This window comes from Pristiophorus japonicus, chromosome 9, assembly GCF_044704955.1.
Source record: "Pristiophorus japonicus isolate sPriJap1 chromosome 9, sPriJap1.hap1, whole genome shotgun sequence".
NCBI classification, from domain to species: domain Eukaryota; kingdom Metazoa; phylum Chordata; class Chondrichthyes; family Pristiophoridae; genus Pristiophorus; species Pristiophorus japonicus.
Window position 1 is genome coordinate 176,896,401 of NC_091985.1, and position 24,624 is coordinate 176,921,024.

At 48.1% G+C, this 24,624-nt stretch overlaps 1 protein-coding gene across 2 annotated transcripts in view; it reads left to right on the top strand.

Annotated features, from left to right (window-relative positions):
• The window catches only part of LOC139273342 (zinc finger protein 432-like), a 209,898-nt gene that overhangs the window by 10,015 nt on the left and 175,259 nt on the right, over positions 1 to 24,624 (top strand). The window contains exons 2-3 of one of the 2 annotated variants that reach the window (XR_011595075.1): positions 2,211 to 2,338; positions 20,567 to 21,962. The gene's annotated coding sequence lies outside the window, so the exon portion shown is untranslated. Of the gene's footprint in view, positions 1 to 2,210; positions 2,339 to 20,566; positions 21,963 to 24,624 lie in introns of those variants that run through there. The other variant, XM_070890167.1, reaches the window with a different exon arrangement.

Consider the following 24,624-nt stretch of genomic DNA (forward strand, 5'->3'; position numbering starts at 1 on the left):
AAGGACCGAATGGTCTACTTCTGCAACTATTTTTCTATGTTTCTATGTTACACTGGGTCTGAATGTATTACATTCACACACTGAGGGAAGGGAAGGGGGAGGGTTACACTGGGTCTGGATGTATTACATTCACACATTGAGGGAAGGGAAGGGAAGGGAAGGGGGAGGGTTACACTGGGTCTGGATGTATTACATTCACACATTAAGGGAAGGGGGAGGGTTACACAGGGTCTGGATGTATTACATTCACACACTGAGGGAAGGGAAGTGGGAGCAGAGGTATTTTATATATACTCACGAATCGACAGTATAATTTCAAAGTATAAGGATGACCCCAAATTCGGGATACAGTTAATACTGAGGAGGCCTGTGAAAATACGCAATGTTAATGAACTTGTATGTTGGGCATGGAAATGGGAAATTAATTCCAATATAGATAGGTGTGAGGTGGTGCATCTTGGTAGGGTGAATAAAGAGGTTGGTAAATGAGTGTTTAAATGAAGGAGAGCAGCAAAGGGAATGGGGGGGACAGATACACAAATAATGAAAAGCAGGTTAAAAGGCCATGAAAATGCAAACCAAGCACTGGGGTCCGTTTCGAGAGTAAGGAATTGCAAAGCAGAGAAGTTATGTTCAATCTATATAGACCCTTGGATAGACCAGACTTGGAGTGCTGTGTACAGTCCTGCTCTCCATACTACACAAAGCACATAGAGACACTGGGGAAGGTGCAACACACATTGAGAACGATGATACCAGAACTGAGAGGTTTACATATCCAGAATGACTGAACATGCTGGGGCTCATTCTCTAGAGAAGACAAGGCTGAAGGATGATCTAATAGAGACGTTTAAAATTATGAAGGAGTTTAATCGGGTCAATGTAAAGCAGATGTTACCATGTGTGGGAGTCCAACACTAGATCATAAATATAAACTACTCACTAATAAATCCAATAAGGAATTCAGGAGAAAGCTCTTTATTCAGAGAGTGGTTGGAAAGTACAGCTTGCTAATACGTGGGGTAGTTGAGGTGAGCAGCATAGATGCCTTTAAGGGGAAGCCAGATCAGAATATAAGGGAGAAAGGAATCGAAGGATATGATAGGCTGAATGAAGTAAGTTGGGAGGTGGTGGTGTGGAGCATTATCACCGACATGGACCTGTGGGGCTGAATGGTCTGTTTCTTTACTGTAAATAATATATAATTTTCTGGTGAATTCTGAAAAGACATGATACAGCACTCGAAACAAACTTCAGTAAGGGCCTAGGTGTCACAGAGGGTCACCTTGCACCCCTACTGATCTGAACAACTTGCACAAAATGAATGTGGGGAATTCAAAGACAGTCCTCAGTGAGGGATCAGATGTGTGTGTGTGGTATGTAACAAGCTCTGAGTCTGGAACCTTTCAGTTGAGGGAGAGTGTTCCCGATTCCCACTACCCTTTGTGTGAAGAAATGCTTCCTGACATCACACCTGAACAGCCGAGCTTTAACTTTAAGGTTATGCCCCTTGTTCTGGTCTCCCAGCAGATGAAATAGTATCCCTGTATCATCTTAAACACCCCACTAATATCAGCCTTCATTTTATATATTAAAGGAAATAAAATGCTCGTCTGTGCCACCTTAATCCTTTTAACCCCCTTTATCATTCTGATGAATCTGTGCTGAACCCCCGCCAAAGGTAATACATTATTCATGAGGTTTGAGGTCCAGAACTGTATGCAGTGCTCTCGATGGAATCATCCCTTGCATGGTTTAGTATCCGTGGATACAATTCATCCACTCCTGAGGATTTATCATCTTTACGTTTTACTAGTTTAGAAATTCAGCAACAGAAATGGTCTGGAGTGGGATGGGGGACAGAGTAACATTGGTAATGTCAAGGTAATGTAGAGGGAGCTCAATAGCTCACCAGTTCTGGCTACTGCTCCAGCTCGCCCTACGTATCTGTCTGTCCCACTATCCTTCCTCGGTGGGTCTGAATGTTGCAGACTGACACAGTGAAAGATCCAGTGACTGATTCCCACCAGCCCGAGCTCTCCACGTTCTCACTGATGAAACCTCTGTTCACGGGAAGCAGGCTCTGTTTGATTGTTTAGGTTCTGTAACCCCTGGCCCTGTATTACTGCTGTCAGAACAATGGTCTGTATTCAGAAATCAACCTTACTGCATTGATCACAGCTTTATATCCGTGTCTTGTTTCTCATCAGGATCAGTGTCTGAGGACATGGTGTTCGGAGGAGGAATGAGGCTGGGCGATGATTTGGAAATCGCAGGAAGTGTGAAGAGGAAACCACTGCAGGGAATCTCTGCAGTGCCTAATAACACATTCAAAAAGGTAATTCTATAAGACAGGTGTATCAGAGTATTAGCACTGACTGTTCAGGGTCCAAGATATCTCACTTGAACGGGTTTCTTGAGGCAGATTGGAAATAGACCCACAGACCGTTTGATGGGACAGTGTCGAGGGAGATTTACTCTCTCTCTATCGCGTGGTTCCTCAATTTCGTTTATTTCTCTCTTTCACTATCTGCCTCATTTTATTTCTCTCTCTCTCTACCTCACTCTCTTCTCTCCACCTCTGTTTCATCTACAATTGCTCTCTCTCCCCTCCTCATTTTCTCTCTCATTCACCTTTTCTCACCTCTCTTTACCTCGCATTTCTCTCTGCCTCGCTGTCTCACTCTACCTTTCTAATCTCTGCTTAGTGGTCCGTCATTCTGCTTCACGCTCAGTCCCTCTTTCCACCTCTTTTGTCACTCTCTCTTCTCTGCCTCAGTCTCTCTCTCGTCATCCCAGCCGCTGTTTCCTTTTTCCTTCCTCTCTAAAACTCTGCCTCATTCTCTCTCTCCAACTCCCTTGGATTCTTGTCTCTCTCCCTGTGTGTCTCACTTATTTTGCTGCTTGTTTCCTCACACTCTCCCCTTCTCTGTCAGTCTTTCTTTATCTTACTCTCCCTTCTCTCTTGCTATCTTTGTCTCTCCTTCTGTCTTTCTCCATTCTGTCTCTGTTTCTTCCCTCTCTCCCCTGTGTCTCACACTCCCCCACTTCTCCCGTTTTCTCTCTCTATCTACCGGGATTCCTGATGTAACAGGACTGTATGAACCAAAGGCTTTAACACACCCAGCCCGTGCTCTAAACACATTGCATGAGCTGATCACATCTTCTGCAGCCCCCAGTTTTAAAATGTGCTGCCCAGGATGTGCCGGGCCCCACCAGGGGCTTGGAAACCTGCAAGATTTAGCGGTTAATCTAGAGGGAAGTTTGCTTTAGGTTCCAATGTGTGTCTCTACATCTAATCCAGTCCCATTTCCAAACTCATTTTATTACATTACATGGTTCAGTGACACATCCGCCCACATATGTACACGTTGCCTCCGATGTGCTTCTCCGTTTTATATTTGACAGCTGGTCTCTGTTTTTGAAGCAGTTCGGTCATTTTGTAAATTTATCTGAAATGTTTGAACATTTGGCAAGCAATTCCTGCTGATCTGCTGAACGGATTTCCATATAGGACACAGATGTCTCGAAGGAGCAGGCTTTCCAGTCACGTTTAAAGTGTTATTCTCCAGACCGCCTAGCAGTGGAGGCAAACTTGGGGGAAATATGTTGGCACATTTATAAAATGAGTAAAATACACAGTAGAGGTGTTTAAAGTTATGAAGGGGCCAAGGGACCGGTTGCTAAGGGCCAAGGGACCGGTTGCTAAGGGCCAAGGGACCGGTGACTGAGGGCAAAGCCATGGTGGTTCAGGGCCAAGGGACCGGCTGCTTCGAGCCAATGGTTGGGTACTAATGGCCAAGTGAATGGTTGCCAAAGGCCTTGGCACTGGTGGCAGAGGGCCAAGAGACCTGTTGCTAAGGGCCTAGAGACTAGTTGCTAAGGGCCGAGGGAGCTGGTGCAACAGGCCAAGGGTCTGGTTGCTAAGGGCCGAAGGCCTGGTTGCGAAGGGCCAAGGGGCCAGTTGCTGTGGACTTAGGATCAGGTGACTGAGCATGAAGGGACTGGTGGCTGAGGGCCAAGGCACTGGTTGCTATGGGCCAATGTTGGTTGCTGTGGGGCAAGAGACCGGTTGCTACGGGCCAACAAAACAGTTGCTAAGGGCCAAGGGCCTGGTTACTTCGTTCCAAGGGACCAGTTGCTAAGGGCCAAGGGACCGGTGACTGAGGGCCAAGGGACCGGTGACTGAGGGCCAAGGGACCGGTTGCTTCTAGGTGCCTTGCTGCTAGGAGCGATACGACTGGTGGCTGAGGGCTAAGGATCGCGTGGCTGAGCGCGAAGGGACTGGTGGCTGAGGGCCAAGTGCCTTGCTGCTAAGAGTGAAACAACAGTGGCTGAGAGCTGAGGAAACGTTGCTCAGGGCGAAGAGACCAGTGGCTGAGGGGGGAGAAAGGTCAGAGAGTCCCATTGACTCCGATGCACACTGCTCCTGGGGATGGACTGGGGAGAAAGGTCAGAGGGAGTCCCATTGACTCAGATACACACTAGTCCTGGGAATGGACTGGGGAGAAAGGTCAGATAGAGTCCCATTGATTCAGATACACACTGGTCCTGGGGGACTGGGGAGAAAGGTCAGATAGTCCTATTGCCTCAGATACACACTGGTCCTGGGGGACTGGGGGGAAAGGTCAGAGAGAGTCCCATTGACTCAGATGCACACTGATCCTGGGGGACTGGGGAGAAAGGTCAGGTAGTCCCATTGACTCAGATACACACTAGACCTGGCGGACTGAGGGGAAAGGTCAGAGAATCCCATTGACTCAGATACACACTGGTCCTTGGGGGGCTGGGGAGAAAGGTCAGACAGTCCCATTGATTCAGATACACACTGATCCTGGGGATGGACTGAGGAGAAAGGTCAGAGAGAGTCCCATTGACCCAGATACACACTGGTCCTGGGGGACTGGGTGGAAAGGTCAGAGAGAGTCCCATTGACTCAGATACACACTGGTCCTGGGGATGGACTGGGGAGAAAGGTCAGAGCGAGTCACATTGACTCAGATACACACTGGTCCTGGGGGAGGACTGAGGAGAAAGGTCAGAGAGAGTCCCATTGACTCAGATACACACTGGTCCTGGGGATGGACTGCGGTGAAAGGTCAGAGAGTATAAATTCCTGGATTCTTTTACCTCAATCTGGTTCAGTAAAATTACTGAGTCGAATACCTCTTGTGCTTTGAACAAAGCTGTCTTTATTACCGGCCAGTAAGACCTATCAGACGGAAGATATACTCTCTGGATAGAGCGTACACACTCCCTAAGGATAGATGAAGTTACATCGTAAAGCGTTAACAGTTATACAGTTTTGAAATCAGATAACAAAATACAAATGGATTGACAGTCTAACTCAGCCACTCATTAGTCAATCTATATGAGATGTTTTTCTTGAAAGCTCAAGCATTGCCTCTAAATGTTCCAATCTAGTGGTGTGACTATTAGCTGAGACCTTGCAATTCTGCAGATTTATTTCATGTTACAATTAGATGTTATTGGCAGGATTAGTGACTTGAAACCTTGAGAAAGACTGTTAGCTATGCTGATGTTGCACTATTTGCAATCTGACATTCTCCCAGTTATTCTTCCATGGCTTATACATTTTCATATATCCCGTTTACTTTACTGTCCTTAATTCCATATATTCTGTTCAGATATCCACAAGAGTACCATTGACTCAGATACACACTGGTCCTGGGGATGGATTGGGGAGAAAGGTCAGAGAGTCCCATTGATTCAGATACACACTGGTCCTGGGGGACTGGGGAGTTAGGTCAGATAGTCCCATTGACTCAGATACACACTGGTCCTGGGGATGCATTGGGGAGAAAGGTCAGAGCGAGTCCCGTTGACTCAGATACACACTGGTACTGGGGGACTGGGGAGAAAGGTCCGATCGAGTCCCATTCATTAAGATACACACTGGTCCTGGCGGACTGGGGAGAAAGGTCAGAGAGAGTCCCATTGACTCAGATACACACTGGTCCTAGGGGACTGGGGGGAAAGGTCAGATAGAGTCCCATTGACTCAGATACACACTGGTCCTGGGGGACTGGGGAGAAAGGTCAGAGTCCCATTGACTTAGATACACACTAGTCCTGGGGGACTGAGGAGAACGGTCAGAGAGTCCCATTGACTCAGATACACACTGGTCCTGGGGGACTAGGGAGAAAGGTCAAATAGAGTCCCATTGATTCAGATACACACTGGTGCTGGGGGACTGGGGTGAAAGGTCAGAGAGAGTCCCATTGACTCAGATAAACACTGGTCCTGGGGGACTGGGGAGAAAGGTCAGAGAGAGTCCCATTGACTCAGATACACACTGGTCCTGGGGGACTGGGGGGAAAGGTCAGAGAGTCCCATTGACTCTGATACACACTGGTCCTGGGGATGGACATGGGAGAAAGGTCAGAGAGAGTCCCATTGACTCAGATACACACTGGTACTGGGGGACTGGGGAGAAAGGTCCGATCGAGTCCCATTCATTCAGATACACACTGGTGCTGGGGGACTGGGGAGAAAGGTCAGAGAGTCCCATTGACTTAGATACACACTGGAACTTGGGGACTGGGGGGAAAGGGTCAGAGCGAGTCCCATTGACTCAGATACACACTGATCCTGGGGGACTGGGGAGAAAGGTCAGGTAGTCCCATTGACTCAGATACACACTAGACCTGGCGGACTGAGGGGAAAGGTCGGAGAGTCCCATTGACTCAGATACACACTGGTCCTTGGGGGACTGGAGAGAAAGGTCAAATAGAGTCCCATTGATTCAGATACACACTGGTCCTGGGGGACTGGGGAGAAAGGTCAGAGAGTCCCATTGACTCAGATGCACACTGATCCTGCGGATGGATTGGGGTGAAAGGTCAGAGCGAGTCCCATTGACCCCGATACACATTGGTTCTAGGGGACTGGGGGGAAAGGTCAGATCGAGTCCCATTGACTCAGATACACATTGGTCCTGGGGGACTGGGGAGAAAGGTCAGAGAGTCCCATTGATTCAGATACACACTGGTCCTGGGGGACTGGGGAGAAAGGTCAGGTAGTCCCATTGACTCAGATACACACTAGACCTGGCGGACTGAGGGGAAAGGTCGGAGAGTCCCATTGACTCAGATACACACTGGTCCTTGGGGGACTGGGGAGAAAGGTCAAATAGAGTCCCATTGACTCAGATACACACTGGACCTGGGGATGGATTGGGGAGAAAGGTCAGAGAGTCCCATTGCCTGGGATACACACTGGTCCTGGGGATGGACTGGGGAGAAAGGTCAGAGCGAGTCCCATTGACTCAGATACACACTGGTCCTGGGGGACTGGGGAGAAAGGTCAGAGAGAGTCCCATTGAATCAGCTACACACTGGTCCTGGGGGACTGGGGAGAAAGGTCAGAGAGTCCCATTGACTCAGATGCACACTGATCCTGGGGGACTGGGGAGAAAGGTCAGAGAGAGTCCCATTGACTCAGATGCACACTGATCCTGGGGATGGACTGAGGAGAAAGGTCAGAGAGTCCCATTGCCTGGGATACACACTGGTCCTGGGGATGGACTGGGGAGAAAGGTCAGAGCGAGTCCCATTGATTCAGATACACACTGGTCCTGGGGGACTGGGGAGAAAGGTCAGAGAGTCCCATTGATTCAGATACACACTGGTGCTGGGGGACTGGGGAGAAAGGTCAGAGAGTCCCATTGACTCAGATACACACTGGTCCTGGGGATGGACTGCGGTGAAAGGTCAGAGAGTATAAATTCCTGGATTCTTTTACCTCAATCTGGTTCAGTAAAATTACTGAGTCGAATACCTCTTGTGCTTTGAACAAAGCTGTCTTTATTACCGGCCAGTAAGACCTATCAGACAGAAGATATACTCTCTGGATAGAGCGTACACACTCCCTAAGGATAGGTGAAGTTACATCGTAAAGCGTTAACAGTTATACAGTTTTGAAATCAGATAACAAAATACAAATGGATTGACAGTCTAACTCAGCCACTCATTAGTCAATCTATATGAGATGTTTTTCTTGAAAGCTCAAGCATTGCCTCTAAATGTTCCAATCTAGTGGTGTGACTATTAGCTGAGACCTTGCAATTCTGCAGATTTATTTCATGTTACAATTAGATGTTATTGGCAGGATTAGTGACTTGAAACCTTGAGAAAGACTGTTAGCTATGCTGATGTTGCACTATTTGCAATCTGACATTCTCCCAGCTATTCTTCCATGGCTTATACATTTTCATATATCCCGTTTACTTTACTGTCCTGAATTCCATATATTCCGTTCAGATATCCACAAGAGTACCATTGACTCAGATACACACTGGTCCTGGGGATGCATTGGGGAGAAAGGTCAGAGAGTCCCATTGATTCAGATACACACTGGTCCTGGGGATGCATTGGGGAGAAAGGTCAGAGCGAGTCCCGTTGACTCAGATACACACTGGTCCTGGGGGACTGGGGAGTTAGGTCAGATAGTCGCATTGACTCAGATACACACTAGACCTGGCGGACTCAGGGGAAAGGTCAGAGAGTCCCATTGACTCAGATACACACTGGTCCTGGGGATGGATTGGGGAGAAAGGTCAGAGCGAGTCGCATTGACTCAGTAACACACTGGTCCTGGGGGACTGGGGGGAAACGTCAGAGAGAGTCCCATTGACTCAGATACACACTGGTTCTGGGGGAATGGGTAGAAAGGTCAGAGTGTCCCATTCATTCAGATACACACTGGTCCTGGGGGACTGGGGGGAAATGTCAGAGAGAGTCCCATTGACTCAGATACACACTGGTTCTGGGGGAATGGGTAGAAAGGTCAGAGTGTCCCATTGACTCAGATACACACTGGTATGGGGACTGGGGTGAAAGGTCAGAGCAAGTCCCATTGACCCCGATACACACTGGTCCTAGGGTACTGGGGGGGAAAGGTCAGATAGAGTCCCATTGACTCAGATACACACTGGTCCTGGAGGACTGGGGAGAAAGGTCAGAGTCCCATTGACTCAGCTACACACTGGTCCTGGGGGACTGGGGAGAAAGGTCAGAGAGAGTCCCATTGACTCAGATACACACTGGTCCTGGGGATGGACTGGGGGAGAAAGGTCAGAGAGTCCCATTGACTCAGATACACACTGGTCCTGGGGATGGACTGGGGAGAAAGGTCAGAGAGTCCCATTGACTCAGATACACACTGGTCCTGGGGGACTGGAGGGAAAGGTCAGAGAGAGAGTCCGATTGACTCAGATACACACTGGTCCTGGGGATGGATTGGGGAGAAAGGTCAGAGCGAGTCCCATTGACCCAGATACACACTGGTTCTGGGGGACTGGGGAGAAAGGTCAGATAGAGTCCCATTGATTCAGATACACACTGGTCCTGGGGGACTGGGTAGATAGGTCAGAGAGTCCCATTGACTCAGATACACACTGGTCCTGGGGGACTGGGGAGAAAGGTCAGAAAGTCCCATTGACCCAGATACACACTGGTCCTGGGGATGGATTTGGGAGAAAGGTCAGAGCGAGTCCCATTGACTCAGATACACACTGGTCCTGGGAATGGACTGGGGAGAAAGGTCAGAGCGAGTCCCATTGACTCAGATACACACTGGTCCTGGGGGACTGGGGATAAAGGTCCGATCGACTCCCATTGACCCAGATACACACTGGTCCTGGGGGACTGGGGAGAAAGGTCAGAGCGAGTCCCGTTGACTCAGATACACACTGGTCCTGGGAATGGACTGGGGAGAAAGGTCAGAGCGAGTCCCATTGGCTCAGATACACACTGGTCCTGGAGGACTGGGGGGAAAGGTCAAATAGAGTCCCATTGATTCAGATACACACTGGTGCTGGGGGACTGGCGTGAAAGGTCAGAGAGAGTCCCATTGACTCAGATAAACACTGGTCCTGGGGGACTGGGGAGAAAGGTCAAATAGAGTCCCATTGATTCAGATACACACTGGTGCTGGGGGACTGGCGTGAAAGGTCAGAGAGAGTCCCATTGACTCACATAAACACTGGTCCTGGGGACTGACTGGGGAGAAAGGTCAGAGAATCCAATTCACTCTGATACACACTGGTCCTGGGGATGGACTGGGGAGAAAGGTCAGAGAGTCCCATTGACTCAGATACACACTGGACCTGGGAATGGATTGGGGAGAAAGGTCAGAGAGTCGCATTGACGCAGATGAACAGTGGTCCTGGGGGACTGGGGAGAAAGGTCAGAGAGAGTCCCAATGCCTGGGATACACACTGGTCCTGGGGATGGACTGGGGAGAAAGGTCAGAGCGAGTCCCATTGACTCAGATACACACTGGTCCTGGGGGACTGGGGAGAAAGGTCAGAGAGTCCCATTGATTCAGATACACACTGGTGCTGGGGGACTGGGGAGAAAGGTCAGAGAGTCCCATTGACTCAGATACACACTGGTCCTGGGGATGGACTGCGGTGAAAGGTCAGAGCGTATAAATTCCTGGATTCTTTTACCTCAATCTGGTTCAGTAAAATTACTGAGTCGAATACCTCTTGTGCTTTGAACAAAGCTGTCTTTATTACCGGCCAGTAAGACCTATCAGACAGAAGATATACTCTCTGGATAGAGCGTACACACTCCCTAAGGATAGGTGAAGTTACATCGTAAAGCGTTAACAGTTATACAGTTTTGAAATCAGATAACAAAATACAAATGGATTGACAGTCTAACTCAGCCACTCATTAGTCAATCTATATGAGATGTTTTTCTTGAAAGCTCAAGCATTGCCTCTAAATGTTCCAATCTAGTGGTGTGACTATTAGCTGAGACCTTGCAATTCTGCAGATTTATTTCATGTTACAATTAGATGTTATTGGCAGGATTAGTGACTTGAAACCTTGAGAAAGACTGTTAGCTATGCTGATGTTGCACTATTTGCAATCTGACATTCTCCCAGCTATTCTTCCATGGCTTATACATTTTCATATATCCCGTTTACTTTACTGTCCTTAATTCCATATATTCTGTTCAGATATCCACCAGAGTACCATTGACTCAGATACACACTGGTCCTGGGGGACTGGGTGGAAAGGGCAGAGAGAGTCCCATTGACTCAGATACACACTGGTCCTGGGGGACTTGGGAGAAAGGTCAGAGAGTCCCATTGACTTAGATACACACTAGTCCTGGGGGACTGAGGAGAACGGTCAGATAGAGTCCCATTGATTCAGATACACACTGGTGCTGGGGGACTGGGGAGCAAGGTCAGAGAGAGTCCGATTGACTCAGATACACACTGGTCCTGGGGGACTGGGGAGAAAGGTCAGAGAGTCCCATTGATTCAGATACACATTGGTCCTGGGGGACTGGGGAGAAAGGTCAGATAGTCCCATTGACTCAGATACACACTGGTCCTGGGGATGCATTGGGGAGAAAGGTCAGAGCGAGTCCCGTTGACTCAGATACACACGGGGACTGGGGAGAAAGGTCAGAGAGAGTCCCATTCATTCAGATACACATTGGTCCTGGGGGACTGGGGAGAAAGGTCAGAGAGAGTCCCATTGACTCAGATGCACACTGCTCTTGTGGATGGACTGGGGAGAAAGGTCAGAGAGTCGCATTGACTCAGATGAACAGTGGTCCTGGGGGACTGGGGAGAAAGGTCAGAGAGAGTCCCATTGACTCAGATACACACTGGTCCTTGTGGACTGGGGGGAAATGGAAGAGAGAGTCCCATTGACTCAGATACACACTGGTCCTGGGGGACTGGGGGGAAAGGTCAGAGAGTCCGATTGACACAGATACACACTGGGACTGGGGGGAAAGGTCAGAGTGAGTCCCATTGACTCCGATACACACTGGTCCTGGGGATGGATTGGGGCGAAAGGTCAGAGCGAGTCCCATTGACTCAGATACACACTGGTCCTGGGGATGGACTGGGGAGAAAGGTCAGAGTCCCATTGACTCAGCTACACACTGGTCCTGGGGGACTGGGGAGAGAAAGGTCAGAGAGTCCCATTGACTTAGATACACACTAGTCCTGGGGGACTGAGGAGAACGGTCAGATAGAGTCCCATTGATTCAGATACACACTGGTGCTGGCGGACTGGGGAGAAAGGTCAGAGAGAGTCCCATTGACTCAGATACACACTGGACCTGGGAATGGATTGGGGAGAAAGGTCAGAGAGTCGCATTGACGCAGATGAACAGTGGTCCTGGGGGACTGGGGAGAAAGGTCAGAGAGAGTCCCAATGCCTGGGATACACACTGGTCCTGGGGATGGACTGGGGAGAAAGGTCAGAGCGAGTCCCATTGACTCAGATACACACTGGTCCTGGGGGACTGGGGAGAAAGGTCAGAGAGTCCCATTGATTCAGATACACACTGGTGCTGGGGGACTGGGGAGAAAGGTCAGAGAGTCCCATTGACTCAGATACACACTGGTCCTGGGGATGGACTGCGGTGAAAGGTCAGAGCGTATAAATTCCTGGATTCTTTTACCTCAATCTGGTTCAGTAAAATTACTGAGTCGAATACCTCTTGTGCTTTGAACAAAGCTGTCTTTATTACCGGCCAGTAAGACCTATCAGACAGAAGATATACTCTCTGGATAGAGCGTACACACTCCCTAAGGATAGGTGAAGTTACATCGTAAAGCGTTAACAGTTATACAGTTTTGAAATCAGATAACAAAATACAAATGGATTGACAGTCTAACTCAGCCACTCATTAGTCAATCTATATGAGATGTTTTTCTTGAAAGCTCAAGCATTGCCTCTAAATGTTCCAATCTAGTGGTGTGACTATTAGCTGAGACCTTGCAATTCTGCAGATTTATTTCATGTTACAATTAGATGTTATTGGCAGGATTAGTGACTTGAAACCTTGAGAAAGACTGTTAGCTATGCTGATGTTGCACTATTTGCAATCTGACATTCTCCCAGCTATTCTTCCATGGCTTATACATTTTCATATATCCCGTTTACTTTACTGTCCTTAATTCCATATATTCTGTTCAGATATCCACCAGAGTACCATTGACTCAGATACACACTGGTCCTGGGGGACTGGGTGGAAAGGGCAGAGAGAGTCCCATTGACTCAGATACACACTGGTCCTGGGGGACTTGGGAGAAAGGTCAGAGAGTCCCATTGACTTAGATACACACTAGTCCTGGGGGACTGAGGAGAACGGTCAGATAGAGTCCCATTGATTCAGATACACACTGGTGCTGGGGGACTGGGGAGCAAGGTCAGAGAGAGTCCGATTGACTCAGATACACACTGGTCCTGGGGGACTGGGGAGAAAGGTCAGAGAGTCCCATTGATTCAGATACACATTGGTCCTGGGGGACTGGGGAGAAAGGTCAGATAGTCCCATTGACTCAGATACACACTGGTCCTGGGGATGCATTGGGGAGAAAGGTCAGAGCGAGTCCCGTTGACTCAGATACACACGGGGACTGGGGAGAAAGGTCAGAGAGAGTCCCATTCATTCAGATACACATTGGTCCTGGGGGACTGGGGAGAAAGGTCAGAGAGAGTCCCATTGACTCAGATGCACACTGCTCTTGTGGATGGACTGGGGAGAAAGGTCAGAGAGTCGCATTGACTCAGATGAACAGTGGTCCTGGGGGACTGGGGAGAAAGGTCAGAGAGAGTCCCATTGACTCAGATACACACTGGTCCTTGTGGACTGGGGGGAAATGGAAGAGAGAGTCCCATTGACTCAGATACACACTGGTCCTGGGGGACTGGGGGGAAAGGTCAGAGAGTCCGATTGACACAGATACACACTGGGACTGGGGGGAAAGGTCAGAGTGAGTCCCATTGACTCCGATACACACTGGTCCTGGGGATGGATTGGGGCGAAAGGTCAGAGCGAGTCCCATTGACTCAGATACACACTGGTCCTGGGGATGGACTGGGGAGAAAGGTCAGAGTCCCATTGACTCAGCTACACACTGGTCCTGGGGGACTGGGGAGAGAAAGGTCAGAGAGTCCCATTGACTTAGATACACACTAGTCCTGGGGGACTGAGGAGAACGGTCAGATAGAGTCCCATTGATTCAGATACACACTGGTGCTGGCGGACTGGGGAGAAAGGTCAGAGAGAGTCCCATTGACTCAGATACACACTGGTCCTGGGGGGACTGGGGAGTAAGGTCAGGTAAAGTCCCATTGACTCAGATACACACTGGTCCTGGGGGACTGGGGAGAAAGGTCAGAGCGAGTCCCATTGACTCAGATACACACTGGTCCTGGGGGATTGGGGGGAAAGGTCAGAGAGAGTCCCAGTGACTCAGATACACACTGGTCCTTGTGGACTGGGGGGAAATGGAAGAGAGAGTCCGATTGACTCAGCTGCACATTGGTCCTCGGGAAGACTGGGGGGAAAGTTCAGAGAAAGTCCCATTGACTCCGATTCACACTGGTCCTGTGGGACTGGGGGGAAAGGTCAGAGTGAGTCCCATTGACTCCGATACACACTGGTCCTGGGGATGGATTGGGGAGAAAGGTCAGAGAGAGTCCCATTGACTCAGATACACACTGGTCCTGGGGATGGACTGGGGGAGAAAGGTCAGAGAGTCCCATTGACTCAGATACACACTGGTCCTGGGGGACTGGGGAGAAAGGTCAGATAGAGTCCCATTGATTCAGATACACATTGGTCCTGGGGGACTGGGGAGGAAGGTCAGAGAGTCCCATTGACTCAGATGCACACTGCTCCTGTGGATATCTGAACGGAATATATGGAATTAAGGACAGTAAAGTAAACGGGATATATGAAAATGTGTAAGCCATGGAAGAATAGCTGGGAGAATGTCAGATTGCAAATAGTGCAACATCAGCATAGCTAACAGTCTGTCTCAAGGTTTCAAGTCACTAATCCTGCCAATAATATATAATTGTAACATGAAATACATCTGCAGAATTGCAAGGTCTCAGTAAATAGTCACACCATTAGATTGAAACATTTGGAGGCAATACTTGAGCTTTCAAGAAGAACATCTCATATGGATTGACTAATGAGTGGCTGAGTTGGACTGTCAATCCATTTGTATTTTGTTATCTGATTTCAAAACTGTATAACTGTTAACGCTTTACGATGTAACTTCACCTATCCGTAGGGAGTGTGTACGCTCTATCCAGAGAGTATATCTTCTGTCTGATAGGTCTTACTGGCCGGTAATAAAGACTGCTTTGTTCAAAGCACAAGAGGTATTCGACTCAGTAATTTTACTGAACCAGATTGAGGTAAAAGAATCCGGGAATTAACATTTGGTGTCAGAAGTGGGATCTCAACGGACGACTGCCGAAAACTTGCGAATTAAGAGCCAGACTAGCCTTGGACGAGACGAGGGGAAAATGGCCACTGGAGTGAGTATGATTTCAATACTGCTCCAGTTTCCCCCGGTTTCAAAAGTCTGAGGAAAGTTTAGCCACTCGCTGGTTCTCAGGTAGTGTCTGAACGAGATCCAGGACAATCTGGTGAATACCTTTCAAACTTAGAATAGGGATAGAGATAGGGAAATTGCGCGATGACTCAAACCAAGCGGCGACTTGGAAAGGGAAAGATAGTTAGAGCTAGATAGGGATAGATGATCAATCATGGATCCAAAAAAAAAAAATTAATAGGAAAGAAAAGAGACTCTTGTGAATGTCTGTTTAAATGAGAAATGCTTCTGTGACTTTTACTGTAAAAAAAAAAGCCGGGGAGTTGTGGTTTGTTTTATCTCAAACAGAATGAAAGTTTCTTTTAACCCTTCGTAGTGTTGTCCTGTATGTGGGAAGTTTAAGAGTGTGAACCTTATTGAATTACGTATATTCGGATGATAAGTTGCGGAGCCAGGAAATGCCCAAAGAATAGATTTGTTAAAAAAGAAAAAATTACATGGTCCCGGTGGTTAAAAAAAAAAGAAAAACTTGTTGAAAGCAAACATTCAGAGAAGGCACAGCAAAACAACTGAGATGGATTCAAAAGGATTTAAAAAAAAAAAAATTATATTAAATAACACGACCTTGAGGCTGGAACAATTGAGATAACGAAAAGCAGTCCACAGCCTACGTGCCAGACTTCTCTCTAGTTATAAAAAAAAGTAACGTACTAAATAGGTGCTGAAAGAAAAAAAATGTTCTGAGATTTTAAATTATGAAAAATATAAAATCACTCCTGTCCAATTGGCAGAAAAACTCCATTAAATTAGGGCTTTCATTGACTGATTGAATTTAAACTGCGCAGTAACGCGAAAGGATAGGGAAATTTGGAGACTGAAAGAAATTAATTGAGGCTCATAAGAAATCAAAATTAGAAAATTAGGCTCACAGGGAATAAAATGGGGATTTAAATAGAAGATAGGTGTTCAACTCAGGTACGACGTCGACCTTGTATATCACTTGGCCCGTCTAGGCTCTGATTGAATTTAAAAAAAAAAAACCCCGCAGCAACTCGGAAGGTAGGGCCGAAGCGAACACGCAGTAACGTAAACGCGCAGTGACGCCGACGCGTAGTGACGCAGAGGCGCAGCAACGCGAATCGCGAAAGTCAGTGCTAATGGCAGTAAGTCTGTAAGTCTTAAAGTGTTTAGAGTTTTAAGTAAAGTTAAAGTATCTTAACTCGCGCGGCGACGCGAGCCACGGGTCGACGCGGATTGCGCGGCGACGTGAACTGCGAGGCAACGCGGATTGCGCGGCGACGTGAACTGCGAGGCGACGTGATAGTTTAGTATTGAAATCGCGTGGCGACGCGAACCGCGCGGCGACGCGGGTAAGTGTTAGCATTAGTAAAGTTTGGTTATTTGGAGTTAGTTAAAGTCCGTGTTAGTTCTGTAAAGTCTGTCTATTTTTAAGTTTGTTTAAATTGCATGACGACACGAACGCGTAGCGACACAGTAATACGAGGGGCAGTGTGAAAATGGGTAATCAGTTAGATAAAACCACGGATGCGGATAATCCGCTACAAAAGCTATGTGAGGAATTCCCTGAAAGAGCTGAAGACTTTAGAAAATTATCAGGAGCCCTGAACAAATCATTAGGGGATGACCAGTGGCCTCTAAGTGACACTAGAAGCGTAGAGGTAAAAAAAAAGCACAGGGATTAATTTGGAGAAGGGGACGAGGAAAAGGGGATAAAAAAAATGTAATTGCAACCTGTCAGAAATTAAAAGATGCATCACTTCTATCGAGTTGGCAAACAAATGCTATTAAATTAGGACTTGCATTGACAGAGGGAACACATGTTAAAACTGTAGACGTCTTTTTAAAAAAAAAAAGAGAATGTGCGCACGAGAAACTTGCTAAGAGATCCTCTGGGACCTCTGAGAAAGGTATTGATCAACTACAAGTTAAAATGGCTGGCTTTGTGTTAACCGAGGCTGATGATGAAATTGATGAGTGGCCACTGACTCAGCGCCCAACGGCGCCTCCCGCATCCCCTGGCCTCTTGCTCCAGTCCTCTTCCCAACACCCTCCACCTAACACTCCGGTAAAAAGAGTTAGGAACAACCACATATCACCAAAGCAACAAACCCAAACTGACTCCTCATCCTCTGATAGCGATTCGGATCCCCAGTTCACAGGCAATATAGCCGAAAGGACCAGATCTCACACTCGAAAGGGCAGAACTATATCTCAACATCACAAACAGTCCCGTAAATCTTCTAGTCAACCTACCAGTCCAAGTTGTGAAAGACATAGCAAACACCCCCGCCGATCGAGACGCAGAACTGTCAAGCAGTCAGACAGCTCTGAAACATCCTCCGGCCTAGAAATGATTTCCAAGATCCCAAAGTCCCGACACCAATTCCCTGTCAGACCAATGCCAAACCCTGATGCACAACAAGCTGCAGACCACCTCTCTATAGATGTCTGTGATCTTCAAACAACTATTTGATTGCTCACGCTATCCGGACAGATGGAAAGGGCAGTTAGATATTATTGGCAGAAAAAGAAAGGGGAGGGGGGAGGTGCGCCCCCAACCCGGGTCAAGACTGAATACGTGACTAGAAAGGAAGAGCCATCTCGGGAGGAAGGATCAATAGAACCGTAGTGTGGCATACAGGATTGGATGGATAAGCAAGGATACGGTTATACTAAACAACCAAATGGCCCGAGGCCTGCTAATAAACCTCCCTATTGTCCCCGGCATGGTATGGGAAGAGGCCAGGACTGGGTAAGAGGAATTGACTGTTTTAATTGTGGGCAGGAAGGACATTGGAATAAAAATTGCCCCTACCGTCAGCATGGAAAAGGAAGAGGAGGAAGAGGAGGGGGCAAGGGGGGAGAGGAGGATCTTGCACTAACTTCTCCCAGAACAACCCCTTTGGTCAATTGTCCCCCGATTGACTACGCAGCTTGATTGTGCAGGGATCCTCCCCGGACGACGAACCCATTCTGAATGAGTGGCAACCCTTTTCGATAGATACGGGAGCCTTCATGTCTTCTGTACAATCAAAGCTTAAACTCCCTGCTTCTACTGAAACACAGGAACTTTCAGGATTCCTGGGACAAATCTCGACATTCCCGGTGTCAGAACTAGTTAAAGTGGGTTACCAAGAAGAATTGGTAGAACATCGATTTGTCATCACTACCAATTTGGACTGTAACTTGATGACTAGAGACCTCCTTTGAAAATTCCAGTTGCATTTGGAGTATGGAGATTATTGTAAAACAGGAAACCCTTAAGCGGCAGTATTATACCACTAGAACCCCTCAGTGGTGGTCTCTGGACCTGCCGCAGGCACCCTATCACGTGACCCTAGCATACGATCCCAGTGGAAAGAATCAGGACCTGCAGAACTTTTATCAGGATCACGAAGGGGAAGTGAAGGGAATTCTATTAAGGGCTAGAGTGACTGGACTGGAAAGAGAGGCAGATTTTGTGGAAGTGGATAAGAATCTGTGGAAACAGCCCCTAACAATGGCACCGCATATTGCTCGTGAAGTATTAGCCCCTCACCATGCTAAAGATTTGGGAGTTATGGTACGCAACATAGATGAGGCTGACCCTACCAGCCGGGATGTGCAAATTGTAAAACATGGCCGAACAGTCCAATTTCATGGGGACCCCGAGAAGGTCTTAAGGACTCTACAGCATCATACTGGCTCCGGCATACCTGACTATGTGGATCCTCATGTGTGGGCAGAGAACCCCTCCCAAGTGGGTTATACTCCCATTGATCCGATTGAGATCTCAGTGCAGGGCAATCCGACAGAACCCACTGAAATCACAGGCAATCCTAAACTGACTTTTTGGCACTATACTGCAATTAATCCGGCCTGTTTTCTTACTGAGCCACCCCAAGATGAGGAAGAACCCAGTCATGATTGTTTATGTTTGTTCACGGAAGTACTTCTATTAATCCAGAAGATACACGAATCTCAGGATACGCCATAGTAAACCAGGAGAATCAGGTCTTGGAATCTGCTGCTTTGAAACCGCCTATTCTGCTCAACAAGCTGAACTATTCGCCCTCACCCAAGCCTGTACCTTGGCCAAAGATCTCAAAGTCAATATCTATACCGACTCTAGGTATGCCTTTGGGGTAGCGCATGATTTCGGACAATTATGGAAAAATAGGGGATTCCTAACCTCACAGGGGAATGAGATATCTCATAAACAGCTAGTATCTGATTTGTTGCAAGCCCTCATGTTCCCCAAACGCATTGCCATTGTACCAAGAGGCCAAACAGGCCTCTCATGACCAACAGATGGTAGTGCCCAAAATGATGAGTCAGACTAAAAATCCTGCGAAGGATAAGTTAGCCTCGGAAAAACCAATGCCAACCATCCAAGATGTTCTAAAAGCACAGGGGGACGCTCCTGAAAAAGATAAACTGTTGTGGAAATATTATGCATGTACTTATGACAATGTTTCTAAACTCTGGACCACTCCTGCGGAACAGACTTGCATGTCTGACGAGTTGGCCTCATGGGTTACAGAATGTCTGCATTTTGCTACTCATTGTGGAGCAAGGGCAACAAGTGATACGCTTTTGGCTACTTGGTGGCACCCTAGACTCCAGGCGCTCACCCAGAACATCAGTAGTCATTGCCTGATTGGCCAGCAACATATTCCAGGGAAGGGAGTCCCCTGTGATTGGGGTAAAACGCCCCTACCCGAAGGTCCCTTTGAGACATTTCAGTTGAACTACATTGAGTTGCAAAAAGTTCAGTGTTACAGATATGTGTTAGTAATAGTAGATGTGTTTAGCAGATGGATTGAAGCCTACCCTAACCTGGACAATAAGACTCAGACTGTTGTTAAGGTGTTAATGAGGGAAATTGTTCCTAGATATGAGATCTCAGCTAGACTGATGACCACCTATGTTCTTTCTCTGACTCAGGCTCTGCGACTAGTTCACAACCAGGTTCAAGATGCTCACCTCGACCTCCCAGTTTTACCCGAATTGTCCCTCGTGGCACCAGGGAAGTATGGATTCGGAAGGGATTAGAGCCACAATAGGAGGGGCCTTTTTAGGTGTCACTCACTACCCCCACTGCAGCCAAGGTTGAGGGGAAAAGTGCCTGGGTTCACCTGCACCACTGCAAGCTCATCACCATTTAAACAAATTTTGCTGGTTAGTCTAATTCCTGTTTCTGTTCCAGATCTCCTCCTCCCTATAGCTGAACAAGGCAGTTGAAGGAGGATCAGTTTGAACTCTTACCTGTCAGACAGCCAAATACACTGACGGAGACCTGAAGGGAAACGTGAAAACAGAACTCTTTTTATCAGCTAAATAATTGGACTATTTATAAGATGAGACTGTGTCTGTATGCTACTGTCTGCATAATAGTGTTGATATGATAGTTTTGGCGCACGGGAAGGAAGACAAAGGCGAGAGCTCCATGTAAACACCTTTTTGTATATATCTTGCGTTTATGCGGAAAAAGGGTGCTTCACTAGAAGCTGGGTGTGTTCACATATCCCTATACATTCCAAAGGGGGAATTCCTTTGCGCACCGTTCCCCTGACCCTAACTGAGACTGTTAGATGGATTCAAAGAAACGATATTGGAACAGGTAGCTAACCGCACTGCTGAGGCTCTGGAGGGCATCACAGCTGAAATGGTAGCGATAAGGACCGTAGCATTACAAAACCGAATGGCCCTCGATTACCTGTTAGCTGAGAAAGGGGGAACGTGTGCCCTGATAGGATCTGAATGTTGCACTTACATTCCTGATAGTTCAGAAAACATAACCCACCTTGCCGATCACATAAGGAGGGAGGTGAAAAAGTTATCCACACCAGCAAAAGAACTTAGCAGGTTTGATTGGTTTCTGGGTGGATCTTGGAGATCCTATCTAAGACATGGGGCAATTGTTCTCCTCATAATAATTACCTGCTGTTTGATTGTTGGTTGCCTTAACCTCTGCTGTAAAGCAATGACAAGGTTAGCAGACCCTCTTGTGGTCAAGGGTTCCCGGGTTATGATCCAACAAACTAGAGAACTACTCAACAATGCAATACTCATAGAATGATCCTAAATGTTATCATAGAATGATAAAAGGGGGGATGTGGATATCTGAACGGAATATATGGAATTAAGGACAGTAAAGTAAACGGGATGTATGAAAATGTATAAGCCATGGAAGAATAGCTGGGAGAATGTCAGATTGCAAATAGTGCAACATCAGCATAGCTAACAGTCTGTCTCAAGGTTTCAAGTCACTAATCCTGCCAATAATATATAATTGTAACATGAAATACATCTGCAGAATTGCAAGGTCTCAGTAAATAGTCACACCATTAGATTGAAACATTTGGAGGCAATACTTGAGCTTTCAAGAAGAACATCTCATATAGATTGACTAATGAGTGGCTGAGTTAGACTGTCAATCCATTTGTATTTTGTTATCTGATTTCAAAACTGTATAACTGTTAACGCTTTACGATGTAACTTCACCTATCCTTAGGGAGTGTGTACGCTCTATCCAGAGAGTATATCTTCTGTCTGATAGGTCTTACTGGCCGGTAATAAAGACAGCTTTGTTCAAAGCACAAGAGGTATTCGACTCAGTAATTTTACTGAACCAGATTGAGGTAAAAGAATCCGGGAATTAACATTCCTTGGGATGGACTGGGGAGAAAGGTCAGAGAGTCCCATTGACTCAGATACACACTGGTCCTTGGGGACTGGGGGGGGAAGTTCAGAGAAAGTCCCATTGACTCAGATACACGCTGGTCCTGGGGGACTGGGGGGAAAGGTCAGAGGGAGTCCCATTGACTCAGCTGCACATTGGTCCTGGGGAAGACTGGGGGGAAAGTTCAGAGAAAGTCCCATTGACTCAGAAACACACTGGTACTGGGGGACTGGGGGGAAAGGTCAGAGTGAGTCCCATTGACTCAGATACACACTGGTCCTGGGAATGGACTGGGGAGAAAGGTCAGAGCGAGTCCCATTGACTCAGATACACACTGGTCCTGGGGGACAGGGGAGAAAGGTCAGATCGACTCCCATTCATTCAGATACACACTGGTCCTGGGGGACTGGGGAGAAAGGTCAGAGAGAGTCCCATTGACTCAGATGCACACTGCTCCTTGGGATGGACTGGGGAGAAAGGTCAGAGAGTCCCATTGACTCAGATGAACAATGGTCCTGGATGACTGGGGAGAAAGGTCAGAGAGAGTCCCATTGACCCCGATACACACTGGTCCTAGGGGACTGGGGGGGAAGTTCAGAGAAAGTCCCATTGACTCAGAAACACACTGGTCTTGGGGGACTGGGGGGAAAGGTCAGAGAGACTCCGATTGACTCAGATACACACTGGTCCTGGGGGACTGGGGGGGAAAGGTCAGAGCGAGTCCCATTGACCCCGATACACACTGGTCCTAGGGGACTGGGGGGAAAGGTCAGATAGAATCCCATTGACTCAGATAAACACTGGTCCTGGGGATGGACTGTGGAGAAAGGTCAGAGTCCCATTGACTCAGCTACACACTGGTCCTGGGGTACTGGGGAGAAAGGTCAGAGAGAGTCCCATTGACTCAGATACACACTGGTCCTGGAGATGGACAGGGGAGAAAGGTCAGAGAGAGTCCCATTGACTCAGATACACACTGGTCCTGGGGATGGACTGGGGAGAAAGGTCAGAGAGAGTCCCATTGACTCAGATACACACTGGTCCTGGGGATGGACTGGGGAGAAAGGTCAGAGAGAGTCCCATTGATTCAGATACACATTGGTCCTGGGGGACTGGGGAGGAAGGTCAGAGAGTCCCATTGACTCAGATACACACTGGTCCTGGGGGACTGGGGAGAAAGGTCAGAGAGAGTCCCATTGACTCAGATGCACACTGCTCCTTGGGATGGACTGGGGAGAAAGGTCAGAGAGTCCCATTGACTCAGATGAACAATGGTCCTGGATGACTGGGGAGAAAGGTCAGAGAGAGTCCCATTGACTTAGATACACACTGGTCCTGGGGGACTGGGGGGAAAGGTCAGAGAGACTCCGATTGACTCAGATACACACTGGTCCTGGGGATGGATTGGGGAGAAAGGTCAGAGCGAGTCCCATTGACTCAGATACACACTGGTCCTGGGGAAGACTGGGAGGAAAGTTCAGAGTGAGTCCCATTGACTCCGATACACACTGGTCCTGGGGATGGATTGGGGAGAAAGGTCAGAGCGAGTCCCATTAACTCAGATACACACTGGTCCTGGGAATGGACTGGGGAGAAAGGTCAGAGAGTCTCGCATTGACTCAGTAACACACTGGTCCTGGGGGACTGAGGAGAAAGGTCAGAGAGAGTCCCATTGACTTAGATACACACTGATCCTGGGGATTGACTGAGGAGAAAGGTCAGAGAGTCCCATTGACTGGGACACACACTTGTCCTGGGGGAGTGGGGAGAAAGGTCAGAGAGAGTCCCATTGACTCAGATACACACTGGTCCTGGGGATGGACTGTGGAGAAAGGTCAGACTCCCATTGACTCAGCTACACACTGGTCCTGGGGATGGACAGGGGAGAAAGGTCAGAGAGTCCCATTGACTCAGATAGACACTGGTCCTGGGGAAGACTGGGGGGAAAGTTCAGAGTGAGTCCCATTGACTCCGATACACACTGGTCCTGGGGATGGATTGAGGAGGAAGGTCAGAGCGAGTCCCATTGACTCAGATACACACTGGTCCTGGGAATGGACTGGGGAGAAAGGTCAGATAGAGTCGCATTGACTCAGATAAACACTGGTACTGGGTGACTGGGGAGAAAGGTCCAATCGAGTCCCATTCATTCAGATACACACTGGTCATGGGGGACTGGGCGGAAAGGTCAGAGGGAGTCCCATTGACTCAGATACACACTGGTCATGGGGGACTGGGCGGAAAGGTCAGAGGGAGTCCCATTGACTCAGATACACACTGGTCCTGGGGGTCTGGGTGGAAAGGTCAGAGAGAGTCCCATTGACTCAGTGCACACTGGTCCTGGGGGACAGGGGAGAAAGGTCCGATCGACTCCCATTCATTCAGATACACACTGGTCCTGGGGGACTGCGGGGAAAGGTCAGAGAGTCCCATTGACTCTGAAACACACTGGTCCTGGGGATGGACAGGGGAGAAAGGTCAGAGAGAGTCCCGTTGACTCAGATACACACTGGTCCTGGGGATGGATTGGGGTGAAAGGTCAGAGCGAGTCCCATTGACCCCGATACACACTGGTCCTGGGG